Source organism: Nicotiana attenuata, unplaced genomic scaffold, assembly GCF_001879085.1.
Source record: "Nicotiana attenuata strain UT unplaced genomic scaffold, NIATTr2, whole genome shotgun sequence".
Lineage (NCBI taxonomy): Eukaryota > Viridiplantae > Streptophyta > Magnoliopsida > Solanales > Solanaceae > Nicotiana > Nicotiana attenuata.
This window is the reverse complement of record NW_017670832.1, coordinates 218,274-230,729: the sequence shown is the minus strand read 5'-3', so window position 1 is coordinate 230,729 and position 12,456 is coordinate 218,274.

Genomic DNA, 12,456 nt, shown 5'->3' with positions numbered 1-12,456 from the left:
TTTAGGATTTAATTAGTTTTTTTAAATTACTATGAAGAGTAATTAGTTTAATTTGGTAGGTTAATTTAGTTTTTAGAAGGAAATTTAGGTTTATTTTAATTTGGAAAAGAAAAGAAAATTAGGAATTGAAAGAAAAGGAAATGAGAGTCTGATTTTTTGGGCCAATTTAATTCAATTTCCCCAAGCCCAATTGATTAAACACCATTACCCATTCAAAACCGGCCCAGACCCGTGTCCCCTACCTGGTCCGCCTTTCTTAGTGACCAAACGACACCGTTTTATGTCTTTTAATCTGAGCCCTTGATCTCCCTCAATCGAACGGTTGGGAGCTGAGGGTTTGACATTATAAGACTGTTCGAATCGTCTACCCCCCCCCCCACCGTTCCATCTCTCATTTCACCTTCTTCAGAGAACAATCTAAACCCTAGCGCCGCCCTTAAATTCTCCACTCGCCGGCCGGCGGCGCCACTCCCAATCCACCCCGAATTAATACCATTAAATCCTTACAGCCTCCCCTTTCCCAATCTCAAAACCATTTTCCTCGAATCTTTCCACATCTTCTCGAATTTCAAATCTGAGTTCGAAATCCTAAAAGCCCAAAGTCAATTTCCGTTGAATCTGTGCATGCAAGGCTTAATCCCCGAGCTTCCTAAGTTTCTCAAGGTCGATTTAACCACAAAGCAATGATATTCGCTTGTTCTTGACCAAGAACAAGCAAATAGCATTATTTTTGGTTAGATCAAGATATCCAATGCTATTTCGAGGTTAACCGGTAAGTTTTCTTCATTTCTCTATCCGTCTTATGTTGTTTCATCTTTCTACTCCGCTTCTTTCTTCTCCGTTTCTTTAAGTGTTTTGTCTCCTGACTAGAAATTGTGAAAAGGTTCTGCACCTAGGTTTTCCTTTCTAGACTGATTTGTGTTCGTAGTTGTTCTACTTGCTTTTCTTTTCACATTTTTAAAAGTTGTTCTCTGATTTTTGTTGTTTTGCTCAGTGGTCTGTTTAGTTTATTAGTGTCATGCTTAAACCTCTGATTTTGCCTTTTGTTTTAGTCTCATAGTTTAATTTAATTAGTTCGTTTCGATATAATAACCTAGTTAATTCTATGCCTATTTGTGTTATTAATCAGTCACTTAGTTTAGATTTTTAATTTTGAAATCATTTAAGTGTTTGTTTTCTTCTGCCTTCCATATGATTACAGAAATTAGTTTGGATCAGTTGTTGTTTGGGCTTTGGGTCATTTCTGACCCATTTGCAAGAGAAGCCAGTTCGTTTGGTTTTAAGTTACTGGGTCAACTTGACCCATGAGGTAGACTACGGTAAAAACAGGGGGTTTAAGGATTAATTTAGGAATTTTAGGTTGAGAAATCTTGTGTAATTGACTGGGGAAACTTCTAGGAAGGTGAGTTTGGGCCTCTTTTGAAAAGCTGAATTTGAACTTAGGATTAAATAGCAAAAACAAAAATTTGAAAAGGATTGAAGGGCAAAAACTAAACTCATTCTTGCTGCCCTAAGGCTTGCCTATAAAGTCATTGTTTCTTCACTCTCAAAGCAGAAATTAGAGGCTAAAAATACTGAAAAGTTGAAAACGGCTGAGCATCTTTAAAAACTCGAAAAATACTGAAATTTGCTGGAGGTTTTCTGGGATTCTGGTTCTTTGATCCTTTTTGGTTGTTTGAAGTTTCTATTAGTTCCAAGTCGTGCATCTGGAAAAGTTTAAGATGATTTGAAAAGCTTGGTTTGAGTTGCTGGTTTATTACTGTTACATTGCTGACTGGCCTGCTGCTGTTGCTACTCCCTCACTCTCTTTGTTTTTCTCTTGGCTTTTCCAGGTACTTTTTGGAACTATGGACATCACTTGAGTGTAATATGGAATTTGGATTTGAAAATATGATAAAACTTGTGTTGTTTGTTTGTTGAATTTCGTTTCTTCTCCCTTCAATCTCATTCATGGCTGTAATATTTAGCTCTAGAGATATTTTGATTAGTCTATTGATCATGAATGGGATGTCATAGCATTAGATTGAAGTTTTTAAGTTGTCTGATTCTTCTGCTTAGTTCTCAGCTTATTTGAAACTGGCTATAGGTGAAGGAAATGCCTCGTTAGGCCTGTGTTGAGTCGTTTGCTTGTGTTTGAATGTTATGTTGTTGGACTTGATGTTTTAAGATCATGGTTGCTTAATGTCAATCTCATCAGGTTCTGTTAATATGAGGTTTAATTGAGGCTCAGATTCTCATGTCATTGTTCTAAGTTAGCTTGGGGTTTTAAAAGTTAAAGTTGCATACTGTATAGTTTCCAAAGAATTAGATTTTCAACTGTTTTAAAATCATGTCATTGTTGAAATCTCACATAATTGTCTATCGAGTTAGTTGGAGACTGATTTAAATCTGATTGCATATATAGTGGTGTTTTGTTGATAGCCAGTTGGGTTCATTTTGATACCCTTTGATTTTCAAACAAAATCTCAAAATCCATGGCCCTCACTTAATTAACTTTAATCCTTTAGAAATCGAGGTGTGCCATTTAGTTGAATTTTCCACGGCCCTCGCAAACTTGAAGGTGCGTAGTTTCTTTAGGCGCGTAATTTAAATTAATTTCCTTAAACTCGAGTGTGCATTTCATGTGACCCCAAATCCAAATCTCAACAACGTTAGATAAAATGTGTCGTGGACCGCGGGTGCATTTCATGTGGCGTGGTTCAAGACATGTTTTAGATAACGTTGAATCTTCCTAAAATTAATTAAAAGCGGCTAATAAGTTAAAAACGTACCATAGGCTAAAACATGTATTAAATCAGATAATAGGCCAATTATGATAGTTTTAGCGACCGTGCTAGAACCACGGAATCCGGGGGTGCCTAATACCTTCCCTAAGGTTAACAGAATTCCTTATTCAGAATTTCTGGTTCGCAGACTTCAAAAGGAAAGTCGAACTTTTCCTCGATTCGGGATTCTAAACCGGTGACTTGGGACACCAATAAACTATCCCAAGTGGCGACTCTGAATCTTAAATAAATAATCCCGTTTCGATTGTCACTTTAATTGGAAAAAACTCCTTATATACCCCTTCCAGTGGTAGAAAAAGGAGGTGTGATAGCTCTGGCGACTCCGCTGGGGATAAGAACCCAGAACTTCTGGTTCAGGGTTCAGAATTCGAGCTTAGAATAATTATTATATTTGGCTTTATTTATTATCTGGTTTTATTTACATGTTTGGGCCTAATGTGCTAAATGTTGCTTTTTACCGCTTTGATATTGTTGAACTGTATATAAATTGTTACGAAACCCTCCTCTCTCTGAGTCTTCTAAATCATCTGGGAAGTGTGCACTTCGTGTGACTTCTCTTCTGTTAGAGTCATTCCAATTTTAGAACGAGGTTCGGACAAGTTGCAAAGCCGGTGAAGCTTCTGTATTCCCGGTACGCTGCCCCCTCCCCCCCTCCCCCCCCCCCCCCCGCTCGAGCTGTCCGCTCGGGTAAACCAGGTCTAGAACAAATAAACCCATGTTTTCAAACCTATTATAACATAGCCTCATGCCGGATCCCTAGTAGGAACGCTTGTTTGCATCACGTGCATCTGACTTTGGGGACTCAACACAGGGGTTGGGTCCGTCTAGGACAGGTGTACCCAAAATAACAGACCATCTTGATGCATCCTATGTGCTACATGTTGCATTTCTTCAAAGGTAAAATGGTCATTTGGCGGACCAATGATAATTGAGGCGAATGAAAAAAGAAAGAGAAAAAAAAGAAGAGAAAAAGAGAGGGTGAAGTGTGAGGACAAAGCGAGTAGGGCCCAATTATGTTTTCTGTCACATTTTGTAAAGAAAAAAGAGCTTGAAAGTTCAAAAAAATTTGTACTTTTTCATCATTTTCCGTAAATCAGAAAATCAAAAAAAAGGGAAAAGAAAATCCAAAAAGAGTTTACATGTTTCATCATTATTTCAAAAAAAAGACAAAAAAAATGTTCTCTAGATTAGTTGTTTTTTTTATTCTCGCCCGTATCCAATCTGCCCGAACTACGCATACCTGATTCTCGTCTTTCGAGACGTGATACGTAGGCAACCCACATAGAATCCGGTCTTCCTAGTGAATCTTAGGTTCTTGGCTTTGCGGGGTCCTAGCCAAATCTTGCATTTTAGTTACTTTTAGCCACATAGGTTAATTTTAGAAAAATAGTCACAATCATGTCTTGATGTGTCTAACAGGAAGAGTTATTGTCTCACCTAGCGTTCTAGGTCTTTAACTTTATTTTGTCTTAATTTTCTCATACGGGTGTGGATCTACTTACCGAATTTTGGGCATGACAGACGCCTTAGGACCATCCAGTCAAGATCGCTCATTCAGGAGTTGCTTTAGGAGATTTTTTTTTAATTTTTTTTTATGTTTTGAGTATGGTTTTTTAAGTCGTCTTTTACTTTCTAGTTTTGTATAGTAATGTCGAGTTTTTTGTTATCGTACTTTCTATTTTGTATTTGAAAAAGTGTGGTGTAACTCAAAAATCCAAAAAAAAAAAGAGATTTTGCGTTTTATATTTCCGTTAGAAATTTTTTTTAGAATACTAATTGTAGAAATGAAAAAATATTTTTGAGGTGGTTTTTCCTTTAGGAAATTAATATCTAGAACTCAAAATAAAAATCGCTTTTATATTTCCTTTAGTATATTAAGACTAAAAATCCAAAAAAAAAAATTTTTTTTTAGTACCACTTTAAAAGTTTTTTTTTAAGATATTAATTCCAAAAATCCAAAAAGATTTTCTTTTGAGGTTCTTCTTTGGGAAATAAACGAAAAAATAAAAAAAAATTCAAAATAGTTTTATTTGGTTTATTGTTTAGATTTCCTTCCTCAAAAAAAAAAAAAGAAGAATCAAAAAAATGTTTTTCGCTTGTAGGGTTTTTTCCTTAATAATTTCCCATAGAGTGTTTGTTTCAAAAAGAAAAAAAAAATATATGCTCGTTAAGCTTGAGTTTAGAATAGGTTATAGAACATTGAGTCTAGAAAATTAAAAAAAAAAAGGATTTGCTTATGTTATTTCTCTTTTCTCATCAGAGTAGTCACTAAGGTAAAAAAAAAAGAAAAAAAAGAAAAAGAAAAAGAAAAAGAGAACGTCAGTTTGTTTACTTTATTCCCGATCTTCCAGAACTATGCAAAGATCTGATTCATGCGGGGTCATGATACGTAGGCAATCCTCATAGGTTTCGATCATAACTAAAAAAAAAAACAAAAAAAACAAAAAAAGAGAGAGAGAGAAAACAAGAAATTGTGGGAAGGAAACAATGGCAAAGCAAGAGAGAAAATGAGGGAATAAAAGAAAAACAAGAACCAAGCAAAGAAAAGCAAGAATAAAAAGAAAAGAGAAGTCACAAGATGAAACTTAGGGAAAGCCGGGATGACGCAAGCGACCGATCAAATACATGATAGAAATGGTTAACTGCTTAGGTGCATTGCATCCCCAACGTGCGGTTGCCTATCTGTTAAGCTCTAATCGCTAACAAGTTTGTGGTTGTCATCAAATCCAGGCAGGTGGTTAGTTTGTTTGGCATTCTGAAACTCATCCATACAACACCAGGTCCAAAGACAAGTTGATCATGACTGGCCAAGAATTGGATGCAAGTGTTATCGATCCGTCAAGAGAGGGGGAGGAGTCTGATGTTAATCTGAAAGAGGAGTTGTATAAGTTGAAACAACCAATGGCAGAGATGTACCAGACATGGGTATAAGGGCATCCACCACCATCTTGCCCCGCGAACCCTGCTTTCGTCCCGGCGTTGGCTCAATCCCAGGAACCTCCCACTGTTGATTCGTCTCCAGGCTTTCCCATTTACCACCGCTACCAAGGCACCACTTCCCAAACACCACAAGCTCCAACACCCAAACCCGTTCCATATCCCCCCACCAGCCACTCCTATTTTCGTGGCGCCGCCGCCAGCTACACTTCATCGATCCTCCAGCGAACCTTTGTTCCAGACCCAGGATAACCAATACCATCCCCCAGAGCCTACTTTCAAGGCCCCAGAACCTTACTCCTACACTCCTCGTTTCGACCTCCCTGTTGAGACTGAGAAACCACCTAAAAATCCGAAACAGGAGGAAATGTTCAGGAAGGTTAAAAGCTTGGAACAGTCATTCAGAAACATGCAGGGATTGGGAGGCCAGGTGAGCGTGGCCTACAAAGATTTGTGTCTATTTCCTGATGTTCAGTTGCCGGTAGGATTTAAGATGCCAAAGTTTGATTTGTATGATGGGCACGGAGATCCGGTGGCGCATTTGAGAGGATTCTGTAGTAAAATGAGAGGGGCTGGCGGGAAAGATGAGCTATTGATGGCATACTTTAGCCAGAGTCTGAGTGGTTCGGCGTTGGAGTGGTACACTCGTCAGGATCACGGCAGATGGTATACATGGGATGATTTGGCCCAAGCATTCGCTTGTCATTTCCAATACAACCTTGAGATTGTTCAAGATTGTTTGTCTCTGACTAAGATTGAGAAGAAGCCTAGTGAAAGTTTTAGGGAGTGTGGATTTCGTTGGAGAGAAAAAGCGGCAAGGGTTGACCCTCCGATGAAAGAGAGCGAAATAGTGGATTATTTTCTGCAGGCCCTGGAGCCCACTTACTACGGCCATCTGGTATCGGCCATAGGCAAGTCCTTCAACGAGGTAGTGAAGATGGACGGCATGGTGGAAGAAGGGCTTAAATCAAACAAGATCATGAGTTACTTGGCTATTAAGGCAACTACCCAAGCCATTCAGAATGGTACTGGTGGAGTGATTGGAAAGAAAAAGAAAGAAGATGTGGCGACAACTGATTCAGGATCATGGTTTGGACCCAGGGTCCCATCACACCAATATACCCAGCCTCGACCCTATCACCAAACCTACACCCAAACCCCATATAATCCACCCAAACACTACTTCCCATCACTAGACCCTCATATTTCTGTCCACCACGCCCAAACATACACTCAACCTCCTGCCTACGCGCAATGGCATGCGCCAGCCCCACGAAACACCTACCCAGCTCCACAAAATGCTTACCCACCCCCACGAGCCAACCGAAACCCTGTCGGCCCTGGTTTTCGGCCCAATCAAGCATTTAAAAATGAAAGATTGCAGCGGAAGAAAACCTTCACCCCGTTGGGGGAGTCCTATACTAGTTTGTTCCACAGACTGAGACAATTGGATATGCTGAGGCCAATTGAGTCGAAATTGCCAAACCCCCCTCCAAAGAATCTTGATTACTCTTTAAGCTGTGAATATTGTTTTGGTACTCCGGGGCATTATACGGAGAAGTGCTGGCACTTGAAAATGCCATCCAGGAGCTCATTGACACAAACCGGATTCAGGTCCAAACTCCAGAGGCACCCAACATCAACCAGAACCCATTGCCAACCCATCAGGAAACAAACATGATCGAGATAGTACATAAGGGAGGGGAGCCCAAGAAGCCTTCACAGACCGTCATAATGATTCGGTCCAGTAAGGTCAAGCCAGTCAAAAAACCCACGATTGAAGGATCAGTGAACAAGTTGAGTGGGACAAACGGTGAACCATCTGCGGTAGTCAAGAAAGGATCCCCAAGTGATGTTGCAGCAAAACAAGAAAAGTCCAAAGTGGTTGTGCCAGGAGTGGCAAACAAGCCTATCATAATTGTAGAGGGTGCTCGTGCGGATCCTGTCATCGTCAAGCCTGTAACCCAGTTGCCAATAGTCAACAGCAAGGTTATCCCGTGGAACTATGAACGGGTGATAGTGACCTATAAGGGAAAGGAAGTGAAAGAAGAAGTCAATGAGGCCCAGGGATTAACTCGTTCGGGGAGATGCTTTGCCCCGGAAGAGTTAAGGAAAGCTAAAACATCCAGAGATAACCCAGTTCTAGTGAAAAAAGCAGTGACTGAAGAAGAGGCGGAGGAGTTTCTGAGAAAAATTAAGGTACAAGACTATTCCATCGTNGGTGCAACTCCTTATTTGTTGGTATATGGCACTGAAGCAGTGATACCCGCAGAAGTTGAAATCCCATCCCTTCGGATTGTTGCTGAGGCCGAAATTGATGATGATGAGTGGGTCAAAACCCGTTTGGAGCAGTTGAGTTTGATTGATGAGAAAAGATTGGCAGCAGTGTGTCATGGTCAGTTGTATCAAAAGAGAATGGCAAGAGCGTACAATAAGAAGGTGCGTCCCCGGAAGTTTGAAGTGGGTCAGCAAGTATTGAAACACATCCTTCCACACCAGGCCGAAGCAAAAGGCAAGTTCGCCCCAAATTGGCAGGGGCCGTTCATTATAACAAGAGTGTTGTCCAATGGTGCTTTGTATTTGACAGATATAGAAGGCAAATGTGTAGACATGGCTATCAACTCTGATGCAGTCAAGAGATATTATGTATGATTTCTTTTGGTTTAAATTATATTTGTTTATACTTGGCATGTTTTGAAGATTGGAATGACGAAGGCATTTTGTTCTGCTATCTAAACACTTTATCCTTTGTTACCCCTTTGAGCCTTATTTATTTCCTTTCATACCCCTCTTTTGGAATCAGTAACAAAATTCAGAAACATGAACGCACAAGATAGGGAAAGGAAAAGAGAGAAAAAGATAAGAGAAAAAAAGAGAAAGAAAAGAATGAAAAGAAAAAAAAAAGAAAGAAAAGAATGAAAAAAAAGAGAAGAAAAGAAAGAAAGAAACGGAAAGAGAAAAGTAACAACCACAAAGCAATTCCTATGTCATGAACTACGTTCGACCTAATTCCTTTTAAGGATATGTAGGCAGCCTCACGGTTCGGTCCCATCAAAATGAAAATTCAAAAGTCCCCAAGCAAAGAAACTGGGGCAGAAGTTGTGGTTGTTTTAAGACATCTGATTCCAAAGGTTGTAATTTTGAACCTATTTGAGTTGTTTTGAGCCTTTTTGATATCCTTTCTGTCTAACCCTGTCCAAAGCCACATTACGTCCAAAGAAAAACCTTCCGATCAGTCTTCGAGAGATGCCAAGACAAGCACGTAAAGGTGATTCATATCAGGGGCAACACTCCAGTCTAAGCAGGAAAAATGAAAATGAGAGAGTCTTATTGGTGAAAACCCTCACGGGCATCGTAAGGCGATGAAAGCTGAGAGAAATCAAAATGAGAGAGTCTTATTGGTGAAAACCCTCACGGGCACCATAAGGCGACTGTGAGTTGAGAGATGAACAAATGAGAGAGATTTGTTGGTGAAAACCCTTCAGGGCACCGCAGGCCGAACAAGGTTAGTGATTGGGCAAAGAAATTGGGTTATGAAGATCCTGGGGCAAGGTATGACAACTGAAAGTTGATTGGTTGAATAGACTGGGCTGATTAGTCCGAAATGCATGTCATGATCATTGGTACCAGCTGCTCCACTCAGATAAGTCTCTTTTCTTTTTCCCCTTCAAACAGTCGTCTAGTTTTGGATTTTTTCTTCCTTATATCTAACTTTCAAAGTCATTGCATTTCATTTCTTTTGGGTTTATTTCTCTAAGATGTTTCCAATGTCAGTTTGTTTAAGCAAATAAGAAAGGATTTCAAAGCTCACTACCAACTTCCAAAATTTCACAAAGCACAGTACGGCCAGAACATGCCAGAGATAGTATGATGTAAAGTGGGACATAAAGTGTCAGTGAAAGTTCCATCGGTGGAATGGTTTAGTAATTTCGTGGGAGATGCAGAGGTTCAGATAGAAGGGTCTGAAATGTAAACAACGGTTTGGGTATAGAGCACTCGGGTCATCCAGGGTCCTGCCGTTGAGAATCAGTCCGAAAGTCAAACAATTCTTAGTCAGTTCAAGGCAGCCAGTCTAAGCAAAGCACAGGAAGTGAGGAGCCACCTTCAACAAGAATGCCACAAACTAACCACCACATTTTTAAACTGACAAGATTTTTCTTTGATTTGAAATAGGGTCAGGAATTTTCGTTTGTTTCGGAGAAACCCTCCGTAAGGGAAAGCAAGCACCAGACAGGTTTGACCGTAAATCCTCAGGACCCTCCTGGATAATGGGACCTAGTTTAAAATTCAAAACATTCAAGAGTAACAAGATCTAGCATAAGCTTTACCTTGAGGAAATATAAGTCGGCTCTGAAGTTTTCATTCTTAGGATAGGATTTACTTTAAAATTTTCAGGACCCTCCTGGATAATGGGACCTAGCTTTAAGACTTCCATTAGATAACAAGATTTAACGTAAGTTCTGCTGTAGGGAAGTATAATTCAGCCTTAAAGTTGTCACTCCTAAGATAAGACTTGATTTCGATTTTCAGGACCCTCCTGGATAATGGGATGTAGTTTTAGGACTTTCTTAGATAACAAGATTTAGCAGAAGTCATACCTTTAGAAGATATAATTTAGCTTTAAAACTGTCGTTTTACTAGGAGTTTTTAGGACCCTCCTGGATAATGGGATCTAGCTTTCAGATTCTTAGAGATATTTGGTAACATGATTCAATTAACACTCACAGATGTGCCCAGCTACCAAACTGGGGCAGAAAATTTTCTTTGTTTTGTCTATTTTGTTGAAATCAGGCACCCACCTGGAAAGAAAGGGAGAACAACACCAGTTTCAAAGATAGAAAGCAATTCAGGTTCAAGCAATCAGGCACCCATTTGGGGAAGCAAGGAAAGATAGTTCAAAGGAAAAACATTCGCAAGAGGAAGTAGTTCAAGTTCAGCAATCAGGAGCCCACCTGAAGAACAAAGGGAGAAGCAGTTCAAGTTCAGCAATCAGGAGCCAACCTGAAGAACAAAGGGAAGCAACAAGGTTCAAAGGAGTTCAGCAATCAGGAGCCCACCTGAAGAACAAAGGGAAAGCAGCAAGGTTCAAAGGAGTTCAGCAATCAGGAGCCTACCTGAAGAACAAAGGGAAAGCAGCAAGGTTCAAAGAGTTTGGTAATCAGGAGCCCACCTGGAGAACGAAGGGAAGCAGTTCCCACCTGGAGAACGAAGGGAAGCAGTTCAAGTGTTGGCAATCAGGAGCCCACCTGGAGAACGAAGGGAAGCAGTCCAAGTGTTGGTAATCAGGAGCCCGCCTGGAGAATGAAGGGAAGCAGTAATTCATGTGTTGGTAATCAGGAGCCCACATGGAGAACGAAGGGAAGCAGTTCAAGTGTTGGTAATTAGGAGCCCACCTGGAGAACGAAGAGCAGCAATTCAAGTGTTGGTAATCAGGAGCCCACCTGGAGAACGAAGGGAAGCAGTTCAAGTGTTGGTAATCAGGAGCCCGCCTAGAGAACTAAGGAAAGCAACAATTCAAATGTTGGTAATTAGGAGCCTACCTGGAGAACAAAGGGAAAGCAGCAATGTTCGAAGGAAGACGATTCAAGTTCAGCAATCAGGTGCCCGCCTGAAAAATAAAGGGAAAGCACCTCAGAATACAATTCAAGAAAGCAACAAAGGAATCTCACCTGGAGAGTACGAGTCAACAGTGCTACAGAAATTGCAAGACCAAGTTTGAAGATATAGATAGGATTTTTGTAATTCATAGATCATAGTTTAGTATAACTTCTTTTATTTTATCTTGGTGTAATAAGGGGTTCAGCAAGCAGTAGCAGCAGCAACAACAGTGAAATCACAGCTTCATGGTAATCCCAGCTACCGAAACTTCCCGAACTACACTGACCTAATTCCTTTATAGCCGAAGATATGTAGGCAACCTCGGAAGCAGGGTGCGGTTAAATCTTTCAAAAAATGCTTCTCACGGAGTATTCAAACGGGCAAAAATTGCTTGTATCCACTCACTTATCTTTGCACGAAAACTCTTCGCGTTTCCAAGCAAAGAGGGGCAGCTGTGAGCACGTGATTTTTGCCCTATATGAATTACTCCCATAAACTCAAGAAAATAAAATTTTCCCATTATTTGCAATTTCGTAGATTTTTGTAGCATTTGTTTTGTTAATTGTTTGCATTTGTCTGTGCATGTTTATTTTGTTTAATTCATGGAAAATACAAAAATATGTTGCATTTGCATTTAGGATTTAATTCTACATTTTTAGGTTAATTAGCAATTTAGTTGTCTTATAAAATAATGAAAATCACAAAAAATAACTCTTTTTGCGTCTTTAACCTTTTAATTATAAATTTTATAGTTTTTCTTTTAATTTAGGATTTAATTAGTTTTTGTAAATTACTATGAAGAGTAATTAGTTTAATTTGGTAGGTTAATTTAGTTTTTAGAAGGAAATTTAGGTTTATTTTAATTTGGAAAAGAAAAGAAAATTAGGAATTGAACGAAAAGGAAACGAGAGTCTGATTTTTGGGCCAATTTAATTCAATTTCCCCAAAGCCCAATTGATTAAACACCATTACCCGTTCAAAACCGGCCCAGACCCGTGTCCCCTACCCGGTCCGCCTTTCTCTGTGACCAAACGACACCGTTTTATGTCTTTTAATCTGAGCCCTTGATCTCCCTCAATCGAACGGTTGGGAACTGAGGGTTTGACAAAATAAGACTGTCCGAATCGTCTACCCC